This window comes from Gobius niger, assembly GCF_951799975.1.
Source record: "Gobius niger genome assembly, chromosome: 12".
Lineage (NCBI taxonomy): Eukaryota > Metazoa > Chordata > Actinopteri > Gobiiformes > Gobiidae > Gobius > Gobius niger.
The window spans coordinates 33198175-33219106 of NC_136863.1; the positions used below are offsets into that span (position 1 = coordinate 33198175).

A 20932-nucleotide genomic window follows, 5' to 3' on the forward strand; every position below is an offset into this window, starting at 1 on the left:
AATCGATAAATACCAAGACATCACAACAGTGTTTCCTTAACTTTGTGAAAGGAGTGAAACAGCGCCCCCAGTTTGACGCTGGTGGTCAAAAAGTGAACTGCATCCATATTTACCTTTGAGAATGAATGGAAGAGAGTTAGTATTAACCACACGCAGCGCAAAAGTAGGTCACTCTCTCGCGGGCCCCACTTTGGGCACCCCTGCTCTAAGAGAAAAAAGGGGCAAACGAGGAAGTATTCGGGCAAGACTCGCAGCTAAGCCACACGCGCCTTCTTTCCCTACTATTGTAACGGCAAATGTTTGTTCACTGGAGAACAAGATGGATTACATTTGTCTGTAATGCTCTTCCCAGAAGATGGTGAAAGACTGTTGTGGGGCGGAGGCAGCTGCGTAGGAGGTGGTGGAAGAGCTGACCAGTGCAGGACACCACGCTCTGAGACAGGGACAAACCCAGGAGGCGTTGCACCGTTTCAGAGGAAGTCAGCCAGCCAGGTTTCCGCTGGGTGCTCTGGTTTCCCCTCCAAAAACACTCAGGTGGACAACCCGATGATGTAGTTTTGTAACTTGTGAGAGCAAAATATACATAGTTCATTCAGCAGATAATCTATGAGCTGTTTTCACTAAGGTTAATGTGTGTTTTAAGACCCAGATAGTCAATAATTAGGCCAAATGCTGAGCACGGTTAATAAGTCTGAATATTTACGAAATAAAGACCTCACAAAGGGCATAATACACGGCCAGCAGGAGGAGCTATTTTCCCTGTCAGATAATGGTAGCAATCACTGAACTGGCTTATATTTTTTCCATACAAAATAAAACAGCTCCCTATCATCTCCTGACAGTGAATTGATGTGTACGTAAGCGACAAAGGCCATTTTCCTGCGGTTCAGATCACTGGCTTGGAAAATGTTATCCCCAGAACAAGAAACGATCCCTGTTCTCCCATACACAGTAATGTAATCTTTAGGTCTTGTTTCCATCCGAAGGAGACACAGACTCAGCAAAAGTCCCCGGGTGTTGACAAAAAAAAAGAAGGATTCGCTTCTAAGTGCACATATGCATTAAACGTACTGTATGCGCCCGTCCCTCCTGATCCCGCGCTCGGCTGCCTGTCTCCGCTTCATCCCGGGCACGTCTGTTTAAGATCGCGGCGGATTAAACGTTTGCACATGGAAATCTGACAAGCTCACACCTCTCCCATTCTGACTTTTCTTTACACAGCGCGGTTTCCATCCTTCACAAGTGGCCGGTCTCATCATCCCGACATCTCCCCCGACGCCGGATAATGCTCCTCCCGCCGGGATTAACTGGATGTGAATTTAGATGATTTCAGATAGGGCCAATGTAAAATCCACAACGTGACAGAGAATGGGTTTTAGTATATCTCGGATGGTGCGTTTGATACGGAAATACATTTAGTTCCCTCCTAAATTGCGATATCAATGGCAACGACGTCTGAAGAGCAGATCATCTGTGGTGAAATTGGAAAGGCGTTGGCTCAGAAAGACTATTGGTGTTTGAAATGCACATGGCAAGTTTATTTTAGTTTTTGAATTATTACCCAGGTTGATGGGATCTTGTGGTAAGTTTTACTCCAGTGAAGTGGAACATTTCATCCGTTTCGACCTGAAAAGACTGACAGAAACAAAGCGGCTTTAGATATTCCCTATTCATAAACCTGCAAACATTGAAATTCTATGATTTAGTAGATTTGTATACAATAAAAATAAACTTGTGTCACAAACACTACAAAATATGTTGACCATCAGACAGAGCCGGTCTGAGCTCAGAGGAGATGTTTGTAAAGAAAACATTTCAAACAAACACCTTGAGATTTTGTGTTTCCATTAAAGGGGTCGATCTCTGGAATAACTGTAGAGGATCTCAAATTATGTCTCTCTCTCTTCCACCTAAAGAGAATGTATAAAAGTATTATACTTGAAAAATACCTTCATTCTGCTTACTAGTTTGTTAAAGACTGTCACCTTACTTTAAAAAAATATTTATATAATAAAATTAAATCCTTTTGAATGTCTGATGTTATGTTAGAAAGTTAACTAAAAAACGTGCTGTAAGTTTAAAAAAAACAAGGGTAGGCAAAATAAGCATTAGCTTCAGCCTATACCTTTTCGGTCATTTTGTATGTTATGTTATGAAGAAGCATACTTAACTGAATGTAAATCTTTTGTCATAATTTTGACCTAATAAACTGAACTGAACTGGAATCATGTTTGGCGCTCAGACCCCGACGGAAGACAGTGACTCCACATTATGAACTACATGGGCGTGATGAAAGAATGTAGGAGAGTCTTCCCATCGGAGTCTGGACACAGGTGGTGGTAGAGGATGAGGTCTGAGGCGGCCAGCGGACGACGAGCCTCGACGAGAGTTGAAATAAGGCCAGGTGGAGGAGGTGCGGAGGAGAGTAGCAGCACAGCTGGGAAACGGCCGAGGCAGTGAACGAGTGGGCTTGAGAGGGGAATCCTGGGTGATGATTGGTTGAAGCAGGTAATTGTCATGGCGGTAAAGGGATGATTGGTGAGGTGTCGTCGGAGATGAGGCGATGAATGGAGTGCTGGGTCTTCCAGGTAGACTTTACATTTTACTTGCAACTTTAGACAATGTATTTAATACTTTAGCCCTGTGGGTCCCCAAGTGGGATCCGGGGAGGCCTCAGAGGCACTACAGCGGGGCGCCAAAGCTTGTCTACAAAACATCCCAGACTTTGGCTGCTATAGCCAGTTTAGTTTAAGGAACAGGCCACCGTTTTTACAAACTGAGATATGTTCTTACCTTAGCTTTGCCGAGTTCTTACGTGAAGTGTTACACTAATCTGCATAGTAATTTACTGTGCGGATTTCGCACTACTCCTGGTATTATTACGCCTTACAATATAGTCCCCCCTTTTATCCGCTTAGAAAATCCACATTTGTGTAACTATACTTATTATACATGTAACCATATTTAAATTAATTATTAAATTAAATTTTAAAGGGAAAACGTGGAAGAGCTTGGTAGCTTCTATCTTGACCTGTTTTGGAGCTATAGTGGAGAGAGGGAGAGGCTAAATGCTAACGCCGTCTGCGCTGTGTTTACGTGACTGAAGGCACGGGGGAAGATCAGACAGGTCCTAAAGAACTCGTCAAAGCTCAGGTAAGAACATATCTCAGTATGGAAAAACGGTGGCCTGTTCCTTTAAGTTCGGTTCCTTAAAGTAAAATAAATACATAAATAATAAAATAAAATAAAACATTAACGAGCTCTGGAATAAGGCTCCTCCACCTGCATCTTGTACGACCCTATGGGTTTTTAACTGCACCACATATCACAAAGTTTTTAATGCACCACACAAGGACAGAGATGCGGGTGGGGGTGGTCAGAACTTAATATTGTAGTTTCCTGTTTGTTCTCTCCCTTTTATTCCTCCAAATCTAAATGGTTTATATGATTTCAATCTTGAATGTTTACCCTTCCTCATGTCCATTACCCCATTCAGTTTACCTTTACCTCTATTATTATTGTTTCTTTACTATTATTTGTTACTATCATCATTTTTTTTCATGTTCCACGATTTGTTTCCCATGATTTACTATTTGCTTTCATCTTTTTTGTTTTGTTTTCTCTCTTATTCATATCTCACACTTACTCAGCACACACACCGCACATCCACGCCATGCAGAACCCAAGAACGAAGAATCAAATATGCACCCTACCCTTATGTGTCTTTCCTTTGTCTATGTGCTATTTGTAAGCTTTGTTTTATGTCAATAAAAAAAATAAAAAAAATAAAAAAGTTCATAGTAACATAATTTTAGTGCGGTTCAGGACTATTTTAGACCCCTTTTTACACACAGTTTGGTAACACTTTATTTTACGCTACCCTTGATGCATTGTACCTAGCTACATTTAGTACAATGTAATGGGCTTTGTAACAATGTGTAATAACTTGTACCTATGGATTAGATACACAATGGAATAATATGTATTTGTAGTCTGTAGGCCCCCTTCTGGAACCGGCACCTTAACGTGGTGCAGGGGTTTGAGCGCCCGAATGATCCTGGAGCTCTGCTGTCGGGGGCTTCGTGCCCCTGTAGGGTCTGATGAGAGACCAACAGGCCTGGATAGAACCATGAGGCCGTCCTTCTGTGGACCCACCACCTGCAGGAGGAGCCGCAAGGGGCTGGTGCAATGTGATTGGGGCAACTCCAACAGCTGCCCCCACGACCCGGCAACGGACATTATGTACTTACAAAGTACTAATACATGTTATTCCATTGTTTACGTAGAACATAGGTACAAGTTATTACAGATTGTTAAAGAACACACTACATAGTAATACCCACAGATTTAATCTTTGACTGGGCCTGTGCAGGTCAAATGTTTTATTCAAAAGGACTTGGTGTGAAAAGCTTGAGAACCACTTTTCTACAACATTGGTGAAATAGGAAAAGGAAAAAAAAAAGGACATTTTTGAGGGCAAATCTTGAAGGCGGGATATTATGCTTTTTGCAGGTATTTTGTGATAATCTCAAACACATCGTCTGTTGGCTAGAAAGTTGAACATTAATCTGAAACAGTTAAAACTAAATATCCAGTCCTGATTTTTTCATGCAGTGTCTCCCTAGCTGGATCATTGCACCCTTTTATGCCAAGGTCTCCCATATAGGGCCACACTTCTTCCCACAACCCAGCGTTATTGACACCCGGTGAAGTGGTGAGACAGTTTTTCCTCAGTTTGTTCCACAGCGAACTTGGTGGTTTCTTATTTTCACTTGATACATTTTTAATCCCGCGGCTCTCAAATGGGAAGTCAGGGTAACCGCGCCGTACCACAGTTCAATTATGCATCTGCTGCCGAAAAAGCCGATTTAATGAATACCTTAAAAGTCCAAATATTTCCTTGCTCCAAAGATAAATTCTCTCCACCGCGCCGGTGATGTCCTTGAATTTCGAAAAGCTTTAAAAAAAAAAATCAATACAATAATCTGGCAAAATTTAGAGGCTATCATGAAGATTGTGGGCTTCCAACGATCGGGGAGAAATACGTGTTTAAAGTCGACAATGGATGTGTGATTGCAACACAACAGGGGGCACACAGAGCGACATCGTGCAAAATTTGGTGGACCTTTGGGAGTCAGCGGGGGACAGCCACGGAGCAGAAAGAAATAGTGCGCCCAGACCTATTTTTTTTCTGTTGTAGCATGGGTCAAAAAAGGTTTTATTCAAGCTTTGGAAACTTCGCTTCTCCGTTTTTTTTCAAGACTCAGTTATGCATTTATCCACTTTAACGTATATGAATGTGTAGCCAAAAAGGTGTTTTATATTCCATGTAATTGCCGTAATTGTGACAAAGTGGGTTTGTCCCATTATGTATTTTGGTTACTTTGCTTTGTTTGTCTCATTTGCAATATACACCAGTACCACCTGGTAGGAAGAAAGGAAGGGGCGTGGTCTGTGTCGGCCATTTTGTATCTGTGTGTCAGAGAAGTTCCGTTTGCGTGAGCAATAAATGTCTGGTGAGAACTCTCCCTTTGTTAAGTCTGCCTGCCCATTTCAACCCCTCGTGGCCGGCTTCCTCACAGTCATTTCAAATTACGATTTAAACCATTTCACAGATTTGGAGCACTTTTTTCGGTGGGCTCTTTCTTTTTTATAAGTATTGTGTGATGGAGGAAAAAAACAGGCGATGGGTCTGGGACATCTCCCCCAGCACATTTCTAAGCAGATTAAATGTGAAGTTATCGTGTGTATTTTAGGTGATCATATTCTGTTTAATCTGCTTTATTTCAACCTGGATAGACTGGACAGACAAAAGCAGCGATAAGGAAGATTTATTGACCCTGCTGGTAGACATGGATGTATGAAAGTCAGTGTGGATGAACAGCGTTTGTTTAGGGATGTCTTCCCCGGAGCCTGGACACTGGTGGTGGTATAGAGACCCATGAAGAAAGCAGCAGGGATAAGCCGTGGGCAGAAGAGGTGGAGACGGGGCGGAGGTGGGTCACAGCACAGCTGGGAAGCGAATGATCCATGATTGCTGGAGGCTTAAAGCGGGACAGACGACGATGATTGGCTGATGCAGAGGTGCGGCTGTTTACGCTGATGGCTGAGGTGGAGGTGTGGCGATTATTGGCTGTCGGTCGGTGATGCTGAAACTAGTCTCCCAGGTTGAATTAACGCCTGGGCTTCATTTTACAGTGAGAAGATTCAGAACAGTCTACATTATTACTACTTTGCTCTAAACTTAAAGCTTTTACTAAAAAAAAGCAGTTTTATTAACTTAACTTTATTCTCTTTATTCAGTATTTCCATATACTGTAAAAATGCTGTGTTTCCGCGGGGGGCCCCCTCAGCCCCAGTCCCTCTGCTGCCTGTGTCAACTCCGCCCCTGTTCCTGCTCCGTCTGTAGCTGCAGCCTCGCGCTGAGCTGTGGAGAGGAGACACAGGCTCCACACAACACTAAAGCCAAACCTTTTTCCAGGACCTGACCTTGTATTGTTTCTTTTCTAACGGGCTGATTCACAGGAAACGTCGTGGGTAAAAGGCCGTCATCACGATGTGTGCGATCGCCTTGTTACTTCATAAACGCAGCTCTTTAAAACCGTGTATATGCTGTATACGAGGTTGATTGTTGTCGAATAGAAAAGTGTCTGAAATCTTGAGGCTACATTTGTGGGTTAGTTTCTATTTGTAGTGTTTTTGACTCTGTGATTAATGCTGTTGTTGAAGAGGTGCGTCCAACCTGCAGCTCGTGCATTGTGCAAACGAAGCTGCGGCTCCTGCATGTTTCATACGATTATTCCTCGATTATTCCCCAGTCGAAGTCCACCCTACACACTGCAGAAAGTACCCTCCTAAAAACAAGGAAAACAATCTTAAAATAAATTCTGCTAATGGGGTCAGCATTTTTTTCTTGCTAAGAATTCTTATTTCTAGAATATTTTTCTCATCATAAAACAAGAAAGAAACACTAAATTTAAGCAAATAAATAGCTCGAATTAAGCAAAATGTCATCAGGAAATGGAATAATTTAAGGAAAACATTCTTATTTAGTGAAAAATTGTGGGATATTTTACTTAAAGGAATAGGCCACCGTTTTTACATACTGAGATATGCTCTTACCTCACTTTAGTCGAGTTAATATATCCCCGTCTGGTCTTTGTCCGTGCGCTCTGCCAGGCAAACGGAGCCTCTCCCACATGTCACATAGCTCCAAAAAAGCTCACGATAGAAGCTACCAAGCTCTTCCACGTGTTCCCTATTTAAATAAAGTTACGTGAAGTGTTTTCATGCAAAGTATATTTACACAGAAATGTAACATGTCGATTTTATAAGCAGATAAAAAGGGGAACTATATTGTGAGGCGTAATGATTCGAGGAGTAAAACGTCCGCGCAGTAACTCCTAAAGACTTCCCCGCTCACTTCCGTCAATAACCTTTAGGAGTTACTGCGCGGACGTTTTGCTCGACATGCTACATTTCTGTGTAAATATACTTCGCATGAAAACACTTCACGTAACTTTATTTAAATAGGGAACACGTGGAAGAGCTTGGTAGCTTCTATCGTGAGCTTTTTTGGAGCTATATGACATGTGGGAGAGGCTGCGTATGTGCTCCGTTTGCCTGACAGAGCGCACGGACAAAGACCAGACGGGGATATATTAACCCGGCTAAAGTGAGGTAAGAGCATATCTCAGTATGTAAAAACGATGGCCTATTCCTTTAAGTAAAATGTTCTAAATGACACACATTTTTGAGCAAAATGTTCTTAATAAATACTAATATTTAAGGAAATATTGCAGCGCCCAGGAACCGTCTCCATGATGTGGAGCCAGGCTGATGGTCAGAATCACCTGCTGGAGGATTCACCTATTGTACATGTTTTTAGTGGTCGGGGAAACAGACACGGGGAGAACATGCTCCACACAGAAAGGCCCCGTCCTGGTGGGAATCGAACCCGGGACCTTCGAGCTGTGAAGCTGAGGCTCTAACCGCTGTGCCACCGAGCCGCCCACTTTCAAGAATGGAATGTATTATCTCTCTGTGAGAAGCAGTTCTTACATTAAGAGTTATTGTGATCTTAGTTTTTCTTAAAATTAGAACAAATATTCTTTGTCTAAAACTGAAGAAGATTCAAAACATTTTTCAAGAAATGGCTAGATTTTATTTCTTATAATAAGATTTTTTTTCTCAAGATAATTTTGCTCGGCAAAACATTATTACTTTTTAGGGAATAAATAAGAACTTTTTGCAGTGCAGCTTCAGCAAATTCAAAATAAGCTCTGTGTGCTCTTGTTCTCGATTTCTTTGTAGTGGCTCATTGTCTGTCACACTCGAAAGATTTTATTTGGTCAATACTCAAGGGTTCAGGCTGGTTGGGGGCGAATGGCCATTTTAAACATGAAGAAAACATGGTCCTGTTGGTGAGTGGTTCTGCATAAATGGTTGAACAAATTTGTAATATGACACCCGAGGGTATTTGAGCCTTAAATATTTCTTATGATGACACACTGGTGAACTAGATTCTCAGTGCTTGTCCTCTGAAAGTCGTAGAAAAGTTCACTTCAGTGGAAAGTGGGTCACAAACAAAATAACCCATTGGGACGCTTAATCAGACCGCTACCATTCGCTGCAATGAAGGATTTCCTGTTTGTCAATTAGAGTTCAAGTGATACAGGCCTACCTTGGCTCTGGAAGCGACTTGTTAATAAATCTGTCTGCTACAGCGACTTATAAGAAGCGAATAAAGGAGCAACTTTCATATGAGAGGCGTTGGAGTCCGTGCAACGCGCTCACAATTCGTGTAGTGATCTAAACACTTGAGATCTTTGTCAACTCGTGCGGTTTTAAGTGCATTAGAAAAATAATATCCTTGTTTACTGCGGCGGCCCTTGAGACCATTGTCATAAACTGCAGCTCTCTTCATGCTTTAATAGCATTTTAAAAGCCATACATCTCGCGCACAGTAATGTATGAGCCACTATAGATAAAGAACACCATGCTGTTAATGCAGGGATATTAAATCACAGTCTATCTCTAGTGTCCGGTCATGATTTATGGCCTCGGTTGAAAGCCTGACGTTGGCCCATTCTGTTTCTAGAACTTGTCCCGCTCTCGAATGGAGGGGGATGTTTGTAAGAAATGAACTTTGGCAGGTGGCTTCAACCAGAGGGCAACATATACTTTCCCTTTTTTGGGAGCTGCTGCCGGGATGCAAAGAGTAACGTAAAGATAAAACTACAAAGCCACTGCTTGCTATTTAAAGCCATACTGTCTCACATTGCACCTTGTAAAGCAAGTATTAACTTGTCATGCAACTTTACTGTGAGGGACCTTTTCTCTAACCTGACCACTTTGCCGGGACAGGGACCTCACCGGCTCGTCTCCATGGAGATGTTGCTGTTTTGCGCCGGCAACAGGTCGGTAAACATGAGGTTTAAGTACATCAGGTCATCTCCACACTGCAAAAAGTAATTAACTAGATCAGTATAAACATCTCATTTTGAGCACAATAATCCACATTTCAGTTGTTTTGACTGGTTAAGAAGTTGTTGGGCATTTGTCCCAGATTATTTCACTTGTTCTGAGATGTTTCTGACTCGTTTCAATACATTTCGTCCTTATTTCAGGTCATTTTCAGAAAATTGGTCTTATCTCATTGGCAATTTTACTTTCTTATTTCAAGCAAGATTTACCCTAGAACTGGTCTGAAATGTCCTCAAACAAGCAAAGTAAACTCGGTCCGATCAGGAAAAGTGTCTAAATGAGTGAAAACCGCTCAAAACAAGAAACATTTCCTCAATTCAAGTCATTTAAGCCAATGCTTGATATTCACTTTTTGCAGTGCAAATGCAACATTTTGATTAGACTCGTTGCAAAAAGTCGCACTGTAGGGACATGCTGAGTGTTAGGAGCTGTGCTGCTGAAGATGACATGAAAAAGTAACTTAGTTACTAGTTTCTACCGATTACTTGATTTTAAAAGTAACTACATGAGGTTACAAGTTACTTTGGTTACATTAATCAGCTGCAGACATCACCACCTCGGCCTCAAAATGAAAATGACAACTCGCCTTCCTGGAAGTGGATTTTGACAGCAACATTAACAAAGCTGCCATAGATTCAGAATAGTGATGTATTATCATCTCTCTCCTCTATTTTTGTCACATTTTCAACATGAAGACGACCCAAGGCACAAACGTAGACTTGTTGCATGTACAGTATTACATCACTGTCTGTCTGTGACGCACCAAAATATGACCAGGAATGTTCCGCAGTGTGGCTTCAAAACAAAATGTATGAAATAGATTCTGAATGTACAGTTCCTCTGAGAAAATATCATTAAACCCGCGATGAAGAATAATAATCTGTCATTCCTCGCCTGATGTCTTCATATCTCATGCTCGAATACAGTCCTCTCTCTTTTTTTTTTGCAACAGGACATAAGAATATGCACGAGCCGCCGCCGCCCCTCTCGCCCCCTGGTGGGCCGACCCTGAACTTGACCCGCCCGCGGAGATGGACCTCCCCGTGAGGACCTCGCTGCCTCTGTCCCCGCTACACGTCACTCCCAGTCAATTAAAACGGCACTGAAGGCTGCTCCGCGGAGACCGAGGGCACAAGTGACAGCCGGGGCAAAGGAGGCCAAAGTCAGAGGGAGCGAGGAGGGAGGGAGCGAGGAGGGAGGGAGCGGGATAAACCCAGGACAGAAGGAGGTACAGGGCGGGAGATTGTGGCATTGAGTAGCAGTCTGGGAGAAATTCATTGACATAAAGGTGTTTTGACACTACAATAGCTTGCCTACGTAATGATTTCTCCTCCTTGAGCGTCATTCGAAGCAACAGTCGTCAAGTCCATTTTTAGCTTCCCGCCTCGTATTGGAACAGGAACACTAGCCTCTCAGTTGCCTCCCCATCACTGGCGTCTTTGAGGCCGGCCTGACCAGCTGCCGTGTCCCAGGACGAGAGGGGAGGAGGAGGCAGCGCTGGCACACATCCCTTCCTGCCTCTCCTCCTCCTCCTCCTTTGCCGCCCCCTCGTTCCTCTCCCCGTCTCTTCTCTCCTCCCAGAAGCTCGATAATCAGCGGTGCTCCCAGCCGAATACACAGAGCTTTGTGCTCCCTGGATTCGCTCGATTGCAGTGCAGTGGGAGGCCGGGGGATGTTTTCCAAGGGACTCTCTCCCTGTCTGCTTCTGAAATGTTGAGTTGATGGCAGAATATTGGGGCGGTGATTATCCCTGTACAAGAACAATTACATCTGCCTGTAAAAAGATGGTACGAGTGACCCAGTTGGTCATCAGAAACGCAACTGGTGGAAAAAATGTGCTCAAATCAGAAACATACGGAGTGATTGAGGCGCTAGTGCATCTTTTTTAGGGATTTTCGGATCTTCTCCAGTGACAATACTTAGCATCACACAGCTTCCTTAAAGAGGGGGTGTTCTGCTTTTTTCAGTCCCATAGCACCAGTCTATATCACACTACAATGATGACAAACCTTCTGTTGGTCTGTAAATGCAGTAAATTAGAATAACTGCCTTGTATAAAATGTCTCTCTCAAAATGGCTGTAGTGAATGTCTTGAAATAGGCCTCTGTCTCTTTAAGAACCTCTGAGCCTTTAGACACGCCCCCTCCACACGCTGTCTGTGGCATCAGTGGGGAGGGGGTTCTGCTGAGGAGCAGTGGTTGGTTACTCGGCTGTTCACGAAAGCTCGGAGGCGTCTCCAGGAGGTGGGGGCGTTCCTAGGAGGACTCAGGCAAACCTATCCCTAAAATGGCCGCCATCAGAGTTTGTACAGATTACTCAGAAATACGTGAATGTGCCAAGGCAACACTTCAGGCATGTTTTTAATGAGGGAGTGACAGAATAACATGATGAAAAGCTTGAAAAAGTCCATTTTGCAGAATACCCCCCTTTAAAAATGCTCCTCCTGAGGTTCTACCACTGGGCGAGGATAGCACTGTGTACTGACTGGCTAGTTAAGGTTTAGGTTTGCTCTATTGTCCCCGTAAGGAAACTTCTCCTCTGCGTTTGACCCATCCTTTGAAGACAATGTAAAATGTCGATGTGAAAACCAATGGGGACTTTGCGCATGTCAAAAATTACTTTAAAGTCTGGTTCCAAAGAAGGTTAAAGTTTCTAAAGCTGGATATTCCTCTTGTGATAACTCTGGGGAGGGTACAGTTTATGAAACTACGCAGGTTTTTGTTGAATGGATCTTAAACGTTTTGGTTTCTGGCTTTGATTGACAGGCCCTGGAGAATCGTGGGGGCTTGTTGTTTCCTGCTTTTTTGTTTTTTCCTCTGTAAGAGCGGGTTCGACTCCCCGATCAGACAATTTAGCAACTAAACTGCTGGCTGCACAAAAGTGTATAAGTTCTTACCATATTTTATCAGACTTGGGAGAATCAAACTCTTGTTGCCGTGTAGATTGCTTCATGTTTCATTGTGAGTTGATCAGCTCCAGCAGCCTCGTGCGATAACAACACGTAAGTCCATAATCCGATCTAAACTGCATTATCATACTGATTATGTGGAAATGTCAGCGTCTCTCGAAATGTGCTTCTCTGACTGTTTTTTCCTCGCTAATCTTTGGGCGCGAACACTCTGCTTGCACATGAAAGAAACATGAATCAAGGCTTTCCAAAGAGTGTTATTGGGCACAGATTTGGAGCCACCTGCGGAGTGGAAAATGTCAAGAACAGAGCACCTCAGAAAGATGCATAAATTCAGGGCAGCAGCCAAAACATTTTATCAAACGCCTGACTCCTGGAGGTTTGACCTTGTGTCGGCGCTCTGCTGGTAATCGACAATGCAGCGGTGCTATGGTACACAACATGTAGTTTTTGAAGAGTACGGCACTAAAAATAAGCAGATCTTTCTAAAAGGATCAGTGACGTTCACGTTGGAATAAAAATACATTGAACCATGAAAAGTACTAACTGTACTAAATAGACAACTAGTCTTTCATCAGCAAATGTCTGGGGAATTAATTGACTGTCATGGATCAGTGGCTTTGGAGCAAAAGCAAGACAACTGTGGATTTAAGTGAGGATCAAGATCAAGATCATTTGATATGAATATCAAAATATAAAGAAAGTTAAGACCCTAAAGCATTATTCTGCATTGACAACAGTAAGTTTTTGTTCGTTTGGAAATCATTTTGTGTGAACTCAAAGTGAGGTCAGCTTGTTAGTTCAACTTTACATGACAATATGTTCATAGATTACATATACGTATGTAAACTTCAAGGATGTTTACATGTCTTTTTTTCTCTCCCTTTCCCTGTCAGTCTGAAGTGAATGACTATGGACAGATAGTTTCTATTTCTACATGGTTATACGGAGCTTGTACATTGGGTATAGTCGGTATAGCAGGGCTGAGCGATATTATATATATTTTTGTGTGATCAGAACGAAAGAGAGATGTGCCTTGGCATAACTCTTATGTACCATATGGTGTATTTATTTATTTACGACAGTAAATGATAAATCCTTTATTTTCATTTTTTGGTAACTGTAAATGATGAAATTCTTTTACATATTGTACGATCATAAACAATTTATATCAATATGTAAGCACAGACTCATGCATCGGTTTCCTGCATGAGTAAAGCGGAAGGTTTATGTGATGATTACTTGGATGAGAGATAAGGGGCAGAGAGTGCTCAAGCGAGCACCAAGGTCCGCTGGCTTTCACACGGTAAACTGCTCACTGGGCTTTACGAACTGTGTGACGAAGTTAGAGTGTTTTTTTGTGGACACGACATTTGAGCTCGCAGATCGATTCCTTGACTTCGAGTGGCTTTCTGCTTTGGCGTATTTGGCAGATATTTTTGGGCATTTAAATGACCTCAACCTCTCACTCCAGAGGAAAGCAGTGAACGTGTTTCAAGTTCAGAATAATCGAGGTCACGATAAGAAGTTGTGGGTTCGAAGTGTGGCACAAAACAACTTTGGAGGGCCTGAGTGACTTTTTGCACACCGAGGAACAGCAGATCCCCAGCGCTGTGGCGAGCTCTGTCGGCGCGCACCTGCAGGCCTTGGGAAGCCAGCTACGCCGCTACTTCCTGGCACTCGACAAATAGCACGGCTGGATGCAAACCCCCTTTGCCGCCCAAGACCAGGACACCATCATGGGTCCTGCAGAGAACAAGACAGGCTTGAGGAGCTGTCATTAAGAGTACTATTTACGGAGACGCACCTGCTGCATTTTTTGGATGCGCATCCGAGTCCACAGATATGGCCAACAAAGTCCTCATTTCAGAGCTCGATGCACTGAAAACTATACAGAAACAGACTGGATGTAGGACCTGGTCTTCGACTTAAGGCGAGACACGGCAGGTGAAAGTATTGATTTTTCACGCAGTGGCCGAAGTGGAGATTTGTATCTATTTTCCTCCCTTTACATCTTAGTTTTCATGTCAGATATAAAAATGATGATGTTTATTTTATGATGTTTTGTCTGCGAGGTGGGGGCGACCCGGAAGTAGAAAGGCCGTCTTTCCCGCGGGTTTTCATTCATAAATATTGACAGATTTGACATCCACGTGTCCTGCTAAGGGGCCCCGTGATGACGCTTTCACCCAAATATGGTGTTTTTCCTCCTACGAGACGCTGGAGCGGAAAAGTGGAAGAACGGGCCGAGCATGCGCACTCGCTACAAAACTTCAGGGCTGGTTTTCTCTGAATGAGAGAAGCCGCACTCGGGCAGAGCCTGAGCCCTTATAGAAGCTCCCACAGACTCCAAACTTTACAGGCTGAGACACAACAAGATTTTGAAGGTTTTTTCAGAGGGATTTTTTAATATCTAATTCCTAGCCTGATTTATTCAGCTTTGAAACAAAAAACAGGCGAAATTTGAGTTTTTACAGACTTTTTCACTGATGATTAGTTTATTGAAAAACTAAACAAAATATCCAAAATCCCCTCTGAAAAAAAACATAGTTACTAATATGTCAATAACATAAAACCATAACATTTAATTTGGCTCAATTCATTATTTTGATTTCGTTGCCCAAAATCTAGGCAATTTTGGCCATTTTAATGCTCAAAATGCCTTATTTTTATGTGAAAACATAAAATGACAGAAAAAGTGCAATACATTTTTTTCTCATATTTATATCTGTGATGTTCAGCAAAAGCTTCAAATTGACATCTCTACATTTATTTATTTTTCCCCTATTCACCTGCAGTGTCTCGACTTAAACTGACCATCCATCTCATTAGGTGAGCAGATGTGGCAATACAGAACTGGTGTTATTGAAGCAGTACTAAGTACCTTGTTAAACCTTAATAAACCCTTTTAGTCCCTCTGGGGGTAATGCAAGTGTTGATGGGATTATTGGGGGGTCTTTCTCCCCCGGTGTCTCTGGCCAGAAAAACACACTTGCAGCTTTCCCTGCTCCGACCCGGAGGCCCCAATACACACTAATGGAATCACGAAGAAGAAGCTAACAGGCTAATGGGAAAAGCTAACTGCGGACTAGCACCACTTGAACAGTTTACTCTATTGTGTAATTGGATGTACAATATCCCTCTCTCCCTTTGTCTTTTCTGTCAGTGTAGTATTTACTCTCACGGACAATTAATGAGTAAAAAAGTGTATGTAATGTAATGTAAATAAACTTCCATGAAAATAGCCTATATTGTGTCAGTATCAGGCGGGCCGCAGAGACTCGTCAGGTTTGAATGGCGGCACAGCTGACTTTGGGAACCCCAGCTCTAGATGTAATCGAGATGAATCAAATCTATTAGTCTAAATGACTTTGGGGTATCAGTAAACAAACCACTACAAGGAGGCATGTTTGCAGAAAATGAGCTTCAGTTTGTTTTTTTCATTCTGTCTTTGTGTTGCAAGAAGTGGCCAATTAGCAGAGCAGATTAGACCAACAACATAAAAGGTTTTCTTTGTGATTCTACAAGTGCTGCTGGACTGCTTTCTAGGTCTATTTCAACAAAGACTGTTCCCATCCAAAGGTTCAACTTCAAACATGCTCTCAGTCATGATGGAGCCATGTCGGAACAAAAAAAAAGTCGGTACTTTCTGAACGGTTAAGGAAGAAAACAGACATTATTAACAGGGGTCTGACCCTCAGCTGCCTTTTCTTTCCCAGGGTGGCCTTGGGTTTGGCATTATTTAAGCTAAACTTGAATTGAGAATGTGTCACTCCAATTTTAGCACTGAGGTAAACTTGTCCTTTTTTATGGACATTTCGACTTATTAGTTACAGTTTGGTGATGAGTCAAAATCTATTCATTTGGTGCTTGTATCTCAAAGGGAACGTTATGGCGAGGAATGACCTCTGTTTGCTATTATTGCTTTATAGACTAGTTGGGATTTTTTTTAGAATCAAACTTGTGCATCACTGTTAATGTCTTTTATTCTTGCTGCTTTTGTGCTGCCAGTGTAATTCTGCCTGTGTGTATTTGTCTATGGTGTAGTCTTTGTGCCGATTATACTAATGAATTGTTTTATCGTTTTATAGGTTAATAATGATTGTTGTTGTTATTGTTGTATATTGTTTACTGTTGGCAATCTACATCTTGCCCAGGGACAACAGTTGAAAACTTTAGAGCTAAAACTGGCACATTTACAGTGATGTTAATTAATGTGCATTGTCTCTGTCCACCCCTCCTGGAGCTGCCACCTTAACGCGGTGGAGGGGTTTGGGCGCCCGAATGATCCTGGGGGCTCTGTTGTCGGGGGAAATTTGACAGAAAAATTGAAGAAAAAATGGACGAAAAAGTGACAAAAAATTCACAAAAAAGTGATAAAAATTTGGCAAAAAAGTGAAAAAAAATGGACGAAAAATTGAGGAAAAAATGGATGAAAAAGTGACAAAAAAGTGAGAAAAATTTGACGAAAATGTGACAAAAAATTTACAAAAATTTACAAAAATTTGATAAAGTGAGAAAAATTTGACAAAAAATTGAGAAAAAATGGACGAAAAAGTAACAAAAAAGCCTCGAAAATGTGACAAAAATGAGTCGACTGCCCAACAAAAAAAGTGATGGAAAAAAAAATCTGATGTGAGGAAAAAGATCAATTTAGTTTTGTAGGTCTTTCAAATGAGGTGTTACACTGGCCTACAGGATTTGGGTAAAGCTGAACTGGAGAAAATGCTCTCGGTTCAGGCGGGAGTTAAGAGGTTAATAAAAATAAAAAATAAAATAGGATTTCTCTTACAATTAAAGTTTTGCATGTAATAACCTAACATGTATATAGAAACAGAACTTCATTTGGGTATTTTAATTGTACAAATACTTGTACCTACACTCTGCTCTTGTCACAATGGTTTCAGCTGTTTTTTATGAGGAGAATGAGGTCACAGAAGAGTGTCCTGATTGATGTGACACAAACCTTGCCCGACTGGTCTGAACTGTTAGTTTTATTTTTCCCACTGCAACACAAACAGCACTGTAAGTTAAAATGTTCAAACACAGTCGCCCGACGTTTCGAGAATCATCCAACTCTCTTGCTCAAAGGGCCAAAGATGTAAAGTCCCATCAGATAGTAGATTGGGTGGTGACACACTCCAAGCGCACAGATTGTAGATTTGTACTTTGTAGAATTTGTAGAATTTAACTGTCAAAAACAAAGCTAAACTTGGCAGAGTTGTTAAACAGGGCAGTAAAATAACAGGCCAAGAACAAACCAGTTTATCTCAGCATTATATTAAAGCAGTCGTGTCTGTATTAAGATCACAGATGACGATCCGCTGTCCCGTCACTTTGAGCTCCTTCCATCAGGGCAGAGACACAGACCTCCTTGTGCCAAGAAAAATGTAACAGGAATTCTTTTGTTCCCTTTGCCATCAAGGAGCTGAATAAGTTGTAAGTATTAATGTCGTTCAGCCAGTCTGTTCCTTTTTCCTTTCCTTAATGAAGTGAACCTGCTGCTGCTGTGTCTGCAGTGAACTGATTTATAATGAACTGATTTTATAATGAACTGATTTTATTATGTACATCGCTGGGCCAATGTATTAGAATGTATGAGCAGCCAAAGGCACATTTCTGCCATCATTGTGCATGGTAGACAATAAAGTTTTTTCTATTCTTTTCTATTCTAGATTGCACAGTCACCAGGCAAAACTTGTCAAACTCTGATTAAATTCCGACCAAGATTGATATCACAGGTAGATACAGCAACGAAAGTTAAAACATTTCTACCAGGATGACGTCGATCTTCCTTGGAACACAAAAACAGCACTTATTAACCAAATGTGAACATTTTACCACAAAACCAAATAACAAAGGCAGGTAGCACCACAGGATTTACTCAAACCAGCCCATAAACATTAACCTGTTTACCCCATGCCTTAACACATTTCCTCCAGTTCAACTTTACACAAATCTAAAAGCTTCTCTACTGGCCAGTGTAACGCCTCATTTCAAAGCTAAGACTCAGGCTGCGTTTGAAACCATCAATTTGTAGCCTCTAAGCTCTAACACGAGCATCTAACTCCTTAACCTTTCATGGGTCGACTGTTAGATCTGTGCAGTTTGGGAACTAGAGCTTCAGCTGCATTTGCACAATCCGTCCGTCCTTAAACAGGGGAAAGGGAAGTGACATCACCAACAGCTGTTTTTCTTCTTCTTTAAAGTTATTGGTGGCGTGCAGGCCAAACAAAAGTGCATGTCGCCCCCTAGTGTCCAACAACAACATAGTGTCCAAACAAAGACATTTAAGGAGAAAAATACATCCAAATGATCCAAATATTTCCCTTTAGTCTTATTTTATTTCAACAGCTGTTTCTTAAAGCGACAGCAGCAAATGATCCATGTGGCTTAAGTTTCTACTAAATGAAAACAAAAGCATTTAATCTGTTTCCTGAGTTTCCTCTTTAACACTGACATGTGACTGAGCTGTGGGGACGACAACATGGATTTATCACTTTATAAAGTTTGGCTTGGGCAGAATCTTACTTTTTAATTATTATTTTTATTATTAAATGTGCTCCTGTCAATCAACTGTGGTTGCGCATGAATCACTCGAAGGTGGGGCCGAGGGGGGTGGGGGGGTTTGGCGCAGTGGCTTGTGGGATGGCACATAGCTCCTAATCACCGGTTAGTTAGCACCAGAGGTCCCTATGCTAAAGTGGCTATGAGAGTTAGCATCAAGGCTCCTTTTCCTAACTACTTCCTAACTGACTAACCAATTCAGAAGCAACTTGCCATGGCGGACGCTGACGCACATCCGGTTTGGCGTAAGAGCTCTTAGCAATCTGATGGTTTCGGAAGGAGCCCTACAATGCTGATCGAAGGTTTTTCCTTGAGTTGTCGCCATTTTTTCATCGTATTTTTTGGTCACGTTTTTGTTTTAGTTTTGGGTAAAGTCAAACTGGAGAAAAGGTGCTTGGTGACAGCGGGGGTTAAGAAGTCAGCCAGTAGCTCCATCTCTGAATTTGACCCGCAGACTTTTGATATGATAATAACATGTACATTTGCACTTGAAACTACAGCACACACACAGTGGGTGATGTTGAAATTTTAACTGCGTATTTCATGGACCTGTGTGCGCCTTCCACTGATTTCCCGGGGATGTTGACAAGAAGAAAAGGTTGAGACAGTCTAATACCTTCAGGAGTCCACATTGCGTCAGTGAACCGAGCCGGTGAATGTGTCCGGGTTCTTGTGTTCTGTTCTGTCTGTCTGTCTGCGCCGCCCTATGGGGAGCCGGCGCGGCGCTATACAGCCCTCTCCATCAGCGCCGCGCAATCCTTCCGGGACGGGGCCCGCCTTCACCCGCCGATGTCCGCTCCCGCACACTCCACAAACACGTCCACCTCTGTGTCACCTACAGCGCCGGTCTTTCCGCATCACACTCACTCATTTCCAATTACCGAGCTGCTATAGCACGCGCCCATCCGAGACAATAGCTCGCCGAAAAAACCTGATTACCTGTTCCCATGGAGCCGCCGGGACAACAGATGAAGTCTGGACTCAGAACAGAGGGGGGACCGGGAGGGGTGGAGGCTGGAGACTGCATTGTTTATTAAGATGGCTGCGTATTAGTCTGGGTAACCAAAATAGAATCCACAATTTCTATTATTATTGTTATGACCATAATTCGTTATTGGCTTATTTCAGTCGGGACTCTCTCGTCTGGAGCTGAGGATAGTTTATTTTTCTTCAGTGCCAGTATTTAAATGAGCTTTGGGTTGACCTGGACAATATATTTTTTAGAACCTTCCAGAATTGATCATTGCCTAAAACCACAAAAAGGATGACAATGTTACTGTAAACTTACAATATATTTTTGAGCAAAACCAGGAGATTTATTCATTATTAGTGCTAAGAGTGTCATGTGTCTTCTAATGACTTCGGCTCCGTCTGAAAGCGGCAGATTGGTAAGAGCTCTTACGCCAAGCCGGATGTGCGTCAGTGTCCGCCATTATCAGAAGCGTCCGAATTGGTCTGTCAGTTAGGAAGTAGTTAGGGAAAGAAGCCTCAATGCTAACTATCTTAGCCACTTTAGCATAGGGACCTCCGGTGCTAACTAACCGGCGCTTAGAAGCTGTGTGCCATCCCATAAGCCACTGCGCCAAACCCCCCCACCCCCCTCAGCCCCACCCCCGAGTGATTCATGCGCAACCACTGTTGATTGACAGGAGCACATTTAATAATGAAAATCATGAAAAAGTATCAGATTCTGCCCAAGCCAAGCTTTATAAAAGTGTCCAAATCCATGTAGTCGTCTCCACAGCTCAGTCACATGTCAGTGTTAAAGAGGAAACTCAGTAAATAGTTTAAATGAAGGCAGTTTGTGCTTTTGTTCATTTAGTAGAAACTTAAGCCACATGGCCAATTAGCAACTGCAGCTTTATGAAACAGCTGTTGAGATAAAATAACACCATGAAAGGTTAAGGATTAGTTGCTGGTGTTAGTGCTTAGAGGCTGTAATTTGATGGTTTCAGACACAGCTCTTGTCTC

General features: G+C 42.4%; 1 protein-coding gene across 1 annotated transcript in view; it reads right to left on the reverse strand.

The window, feature by feature from the left end:
- Positions 1 to 19701, reverse strand: part of LOC306971953 (E3 ubiquitin-protein ligase TRIM39-like) — a gene marked incomplete at its 3' end in the record, with an annotated part of 60070 nt that extends 40369 nt beyond the window's left edge. Inside the window, exon 1 of the mRNA XM_079568397.1 lies at positions 19578 to 19701. The remainder of the gene's footprint in view (positions 1 to 19577) is intronic.
- Positions 19702 to 20932: the final 1231 nt, after the last annotated feature.